Genomic DNA, 6795 nt, shown 5'->3' on the forward strand with positions numbered 1-6795 from the left:
TTTTTCTTTTTCTTTCTTTCTTTTTTTTTTTTTTTTTTTTTGTACTGGGGATTGAATTCAGGGCCTTTGCACTGAGGAACATTCCCAGCTGTTTTTTATTTTTCCTTTTGAGACAGGGTCTTACTAGCTTGATCAGCCTGGGGTTAAACTTGTGACCTTCCTGCTTCAGTGTCCCACAGTGCTTGGAAATCCAGGCTACCATACCTGGGTCTTCCGCCTTTGCTGCATCTAGGCCTCCAGTCTATTTGCCAGTGCTATCCACCTTCAGGGTATGGATCTCCACCTTTAGTATGCTGGTCCTACACAGCAAATATCACCAGCAGCACCTCACAAAGATACCCAGAAGTGTGCCCTATTAACTTTCCAGGTGCTTTTCAGTCCAATGAAGTTGACAGTCAAGATCAGCCATCACCCACAGTCACTGAAGAAGACCATGCAGCACACAGTTTAGAATACCATTGCTGCTGTGTTGTCACTTCAAAATCTCAAGTATTGCAGTGTCTTCCTTAAAGAACAGGATCAAAACTATTGAGGAAAACATAGCACAATCTGTACAGTGCTTTTGAAATCCTCCCTAAGTTTTTTGAAGTTCAAAAAAAGCCTACGGTGGTGATGATTTCTTCATCTGTTAATCTGACCAACACGAGGCCCTGTACCATAGAGCCACAGTGTAACCAGACCAACACAGAACAGGAGAGATTCCCACAGCCGACAACAGTGCTAAGCACAAAGTCCCGGCCCCAGGAAAAGCGCAAGTCAGCAAGTAGGAAAATAACAAATGAAGGAGCTGATGCAGGACCAGAAAGAGGATTAAGTTCCTGTCTTAACTCATCTATAATTATTGGCTGGCCACATGGGCAGAGAAGGCGGATTAGCAGAGCATGTCTGGAAAAGACAGGCACACTTCTGAAACCAGGGTCAAAAATTTGCTTGCATTGTACTCTGGCCGAGGGATAAAATGTGTCTCTGCTCTTTGTTTTATTTTCTGTTTTATCAGATCCTCTGCACAGATCTTTACTTGGTGGGAGATAGGTCCCAACATTTGGAGAGGTCCTATATCCTTAATCCAGTAATTAAGATTCCCAGAGTTGAAAACTTTCCTCTTCCTCCGATTGTCCCTAGAGACTTAGTTGTGTGGCGCACGTGGATGCTAAGAGATCCTCAGCTGGTGCTTGTTGTCTCCTGCTTCTCTAAGGCTCTCCGCCACATGCCTCACCTTCCTGGTCTCTACTTCATGGGTTTCTGTAGCTGAACTGTTGACTAGAGATCTTGGGTCCTGTCTGCACAGCTGGGGAAAGCCTAGTATGTCCCTGCTTCCTCATGCCCCCTCTTGGCCCACTAACATGGTAGATTCTGAGCCTTGACTGTAAATGCCTTTCCATTGTTGCCCTCAGCTCTGGGGCCCTGTTTTCCTGCCAGAGCAAACCTCCCAATGAACCCACCAGTTTCCTGTCTAAGCCTTCAAGGGAAAGGAGAAAGATGAGCCATTTTTCTTCCTCCTCCTTTTTCTCTTCCTCTTCCCACTGCCACATCTCTCCCATCTCCTCCTCCTTCTCCTACCTGCCCTCCTTGCAATCCCCCTTCTCCTCCATTTCCTCCTCTTCTTTTTTCCTCCTTCTTCCTTTCTTCTTCTTCTCTCTTCTCCACCTTCTCCTCTCCATCCTTCTTTTCCTCCTTCTTCATGTTTTCTTCATATTTCTTCCTCCTCTTCTTTTTCTTCTCCTCCTTTTCCTTTTTCCTTTGCTTCTGACTGATCCCCATGTTCACACTGAGCTATATTCCCCAGTACATTTTTAGTTATCTTGAGGCAAAGTTTCATCAACTCATCCAAGCTGGGCTTCAACTTGTGGTCCTCTTGCCTCAACCACCCAGAGTTCTGGAATACAAACATGAGCCACTATCTGAAGCAAAAAAGGGGCCTTCTTGACAACTTCTTAGCCAAAGAAACTTAAGCAAAATCCATTGCTTTCTTCTCTCCTCAACCACATTGCACAGATTCATTTCTTATAGTTTGATTCTACCATCTTGAGACAGTCTAAAAGTTATCATCCCAGAGTCCCAGATAGCAAGGAGAGAAACATATCTTGGTTTCCAGTACTTTTTTCCAGTGACAGGATAGAATCCAGAGCCTCACACATGCTAGACAAGTGCTCAACCACTGGGCCACATCTATAGCCCATCATCAACATTAGCATGCTGGTGCAGGTCTTGTGAAAGGAGATTAATATTCTCCTTGACAAGGGCGGTAAAGGCTCTTGGACCCAATGGCAACATACAGTTAAACATGCTGACCTTATTCTAGACTTTGGCCCAAAGTGCTCCTCAAAACTTACTCTCTCTGTTCATCAATATTTCAGAGTAGTCATTTCACATCCTCTGCATCATAACCTGAGTTTCCCACACTACTCTGACAGTCACCGGGGATCAATTGCTTCTTTTTTTTGGCAGACCCAGGGGTTGAACACAGGCCCTTGCGCTTGCCAGGGAAGTGCTTATTCCACTGAGCCATCTCCCTGGCCCCTCAATTGCTTCTTCTATTCCACCCTCTCCTTCCATGATTATTGAGCTTCAAGATTGAGTCTTGAAGTTGTAAAGAATGCATAAATCTCCCCCAAAGACAATCCAAGACAGTTGGGATTTTCAAAACATCTCCTATGATACTAGGCTGGGTTTCCCTGTTGTTGAGATTACATTTGGTTGTTGGTGTCAAGGTTGGCTTTATACGCTGTTTCTTAAATTTGAATATAATTTGATCTTCAAATACTTGTGTCTTTCTGTCAAAAGTTTTAAATTATTGAAGTGAAATCCTGAATTGGAGTGAATCAACTAATCATGTAGCAACTATGGAATAGCTACTTATGCTATGAGCCTGCTTAATACTTTAGTGTGATGTCAAAAATTTGCATAATAAAGGCAAGAATGACCCCCTAGTCTTGGGAACCAGAGAGACAGGAGACAGGATAAGTAGCTCATTAACCAAAAATCAAGACTATAAGAAGAGCTTCTTTGACAGACAGGACATGATTTGTGTTTGACTTTAGATATGGGAACTGCAGCTTATTATGGATAAACAAGTACATCTGGTTATTTCTTAAATCATAAAGAATGTTAAGCTGGAGAGTAACACTACAAACTCTGTGTGTGTGTGTGTGTGTGTGTGTGTGTGTGTGTGTGTATATATATATATATATGCATGCTTTAAATTGCTGCTTTTAAGAATCTGTATTTAGAAAAAGAGAACCCATGTAATTCTGGTAAATGAAATTCACCAGGCCACCCTCTGAGACCTCTGGGTCTGAAGTTTGCCTTAATTTGAAGAAGAGATTCAGAACACGTGATAGACTAAGAAGTAGGCAGAGCAGAGCAGAGGCCTGAGGAATAGCAGTGTTTGTGTGGTGCACAGGGAAGAGGAGCTAGTAAACAGGAGGGAAATTCTGGGGCACCAGAGTTAAAGGATCCATAAGTATTAAACAGCAGAGAATGGGCATTAGGGCCAACACACTGAGGTGAGAGTCAGGAGCAAGAAGCGTCCATGTAATGTAGCTACATGGAGGTCGTCAACAGAAGGAGAAGCGCAAAACAGCTAACTGAAATTAGTGAGAAAGTTGGTACATCAGCAAAAGTTTGGCCAATGATATAGGAATGAGAAGAAGAAAGAGCAAGTAGACTTAGTTAAGATAAAAGAGACTTTACAACGTTCACAAGTTGAAGACAACTTGAAGGCACTGGTTAAAATGGAGATATTGAGGATACAGGGGTGAGAACTAATATAGTGCAATTGTGGAAAGATGAAAATAGAGCATCAGGATTTCCTGAATGAAAGCATCCTTCCTCTAGAAATTTATGGGGATGCAGGAGAGGTGACAGGGAGGAGCCGCAGGAAGCCAAAGGAGCCACTGAGAGAAATGGGGACACGGGTCTGACCAGGGCCAGAGATAGAAAAGTAGACATGCATGTTCCACTGGACCTACATACAGCAGTAGGTCAGAATGGTAAGACTGGCCCCTGGCTGAGGGTCAGTAGATGTTGTCACAAGCAATGCAAGAGATGTAGATGAGTGGAGCTAACAGCAGGACTTCATTAGTGGTCAGGGAAGTTGGATATAACTTGAAAGGGATACAATTGGAGAAATCAAGGAGCTGGGTGGACATCTCAATAAGAAGAAAGATAGGAATACAGGGAGTGTGAGAAAGAGTTGAATAGAAGAACTGGAAATTGTGGTTAGAGAGTATGGTATTGATAGGCTCAAAGCTAAAACCATCCTGGATGTTTCCATAACACTGAGTAAGGCAGTGGACTAAATAAATTAAGAGCTATAGATAGAGTCGATGAAATAAAAAAGAATGAGGGCGGAGGGGAGAGGAGTGGAAGGTGGTAGCCAAAGAGCACTGAATGACTAGAGGAATGGCTGAAGTTTGAGTGGGAGGGAGATGGAAAAGCAGTGTTGACGAGGAGCTGGGCGGCAGCTCAGTGGCAAAGTGCCTGCTTGGCCAGCACAAGGTCCTGAGTATGATTCCCAGTACCAGAAAAAATAAGTGTTGCTGAGCAGAGGCTAGGGCGTAGCCAAGGCAGATACTATGAATCTGAACAGAAAAGGGCATCCTGCTGAATTCTCTTTTAAAGTCAAATGCTTCAGTGCAGTCAAGTGGGCTCTGTGCAGGTGCATGTGATTATGAACAGCGAGCCTCATGAATCCTGCTTATTGTCAAGGGACAGCCAGCCTTACTCACCCTCACCGAGCTTCTGGAAAGAGGAACTCTTTCTTCTCCCCTTCATTGTATAAGAGCACCTCTCTTATACACCATCATGGTGGAAATAACCCAGAATCAGTAGTGAGGAGAATTGGGCTCTGCTGCTTCCCCTGGTGAGGTATGTGATCTTGGGATGTCACCATCACACCCTAACATGATCCTCCCATCTGTAGTCATCCATTCATATCTTAACACATGTAATTTATGAATATGTGAGACACAGGGCTCAGTGTTAGGGACAGAGTGGTAAGCAGGATCCACCTAAAACTTGAAATTGATGTTGGTCCCCGAGTTCTCCTTAACAATTCCAGTCTTTTCCACCAAGTGAATAAAGCACTATGAAGACAAAAACCTTCCCTGTAGTATTACAAGACCTGTGAGTCTTCAGGTTTCAGTAAGAAATAGCTACGGACTAGGACAGGGGCTTTCCACCTGAATACCGAAGGAACCTGTGAACTTACTAATAAAGGACTTTTATACAATTCCACAAACACCAATTCATTTTTATCTTTGGAAGTTATTATGTATTACATAAATTTTAAAAGTTGTGACATTTACATCTCTAAGTTTAATACATCATGGTGCTGTTTTTCTAAATATACACAGAAACATAAGACTCATTTCAAAACATGTCAGACAGCATAGATATTAAAGTGAGGAAGAGTTAGAAACACTAAAACATGAAAGCCATGTTATAGTATTGGCCTATTTTTGTTTATTTATTTTTGATCTTTTTTCTGTATTTTATGCATTGTATAAAACATACCATTATATATAATATGCCTCAGGGACAGCCAGATAGCTCAGTGGATTAAAATGCCTGATTAGGCTGGTGCAGGGACCAGGGTTCTAACCCCAATGTGCTGTGCTCGCCCCATTCCTAAGGCATGCTGAGATGGAGATTGAGACTAGGTGTGGTGACACGTTCCTGTAATCCCAGTGCTTGGGAGGCTGAAAACAGGAGAATCACTATGAGTCCAATCTATGTAGTGAGACCCTGTAGACCTTATACGACATACAAAAAAAATATAATAAAATTTTTTAAAAATAAACTTTTTTAAGGTGTGTGTGTGTGCAAAGTCTCACTAAAGAATATTTTTTTTTATTTTTTAAATAACTTTTTGAGAAACAAATAACAATGAGACAGTTTCAAAACCAATCAGTAGGACAGTTTCAATAATAAGTACATTGCATATTGTTGTCTTAGTGGTTATTCATTGTACACGATGCAGACATGACATCCTGTCCACAAACACCATTAGAACAAATCCTATTCATTAAAAAAATAAATTTTATAATATGCCAGTGATGGTGAACCTTTTAGAGCTTTCATGCTACGAATAGCATGCAGTGGAGCGCGTGCCATAGGTCCACCACCACAGATGCTGCTCCTATACTTTCCAGCTCTCATTCTTTGCTATACTACATTTAGCTGGAGCTTTGGTGATAAAATCAATATAATTGAGCAATTTACAGTACACCCCTGTTCAACCCAGTCAGCCAAGAAATTTGTCTTCCCTCTACCTTTGGGAGAGGTGAGTTTTCGAACTTCAGTCACACCTACCTATTTATCAAGACTACTCATCACACAGGCTGAGAGTTAGCATCAGTCCCGGTCAGCATGCCACACCCTCCCGTGCTGACTGCTTTCACGTCTTGAGGTGCACAGCATCCAGGTAGAGCCCACAGAGCTCACATGACAGACACGCATGTTCTCGCTGCTTCCAGATCCAAGCCATCTGTCATTTGCTAATTCATGGGAAGCGTCTCTTGGGCAGGGACTTATTCATTGACAGAGCTACAAGTGTTGCAGTCCCCACTGGAGTTGTCTTACTATTTGGCAATTCTGCATGACCAACAATGCAACTATATTCATTGTCTGTACAGTAAACTAAGGAATAGGTGGAAATAGTCCCATTAGAAACCTCTGTTCTTCAAAGATACAGGAGCAAGAAAGGGGAAGTATCTTATAGTCCAGGTAGGACCATCAGGGACACAGCAAGGCAGTCCTGGAAAAGGCAGCTATACATTCTGTCATCCCTCC

Source organism: Octodon degus, unplaced genomic scaffold (assembly GCF_000260255.1).
Source record: "Octodon degus isolate 3935 unplaced genomic scaffold, OctDeg1.0 scaffold00002, whole genome shotgun sequence".
Classification (NCBI taxonomy): Eukaryota; Metazoa; Chordata; class Mammalia; order Rodentia; family Octodontidae; genus Octodon; species Octodon degus.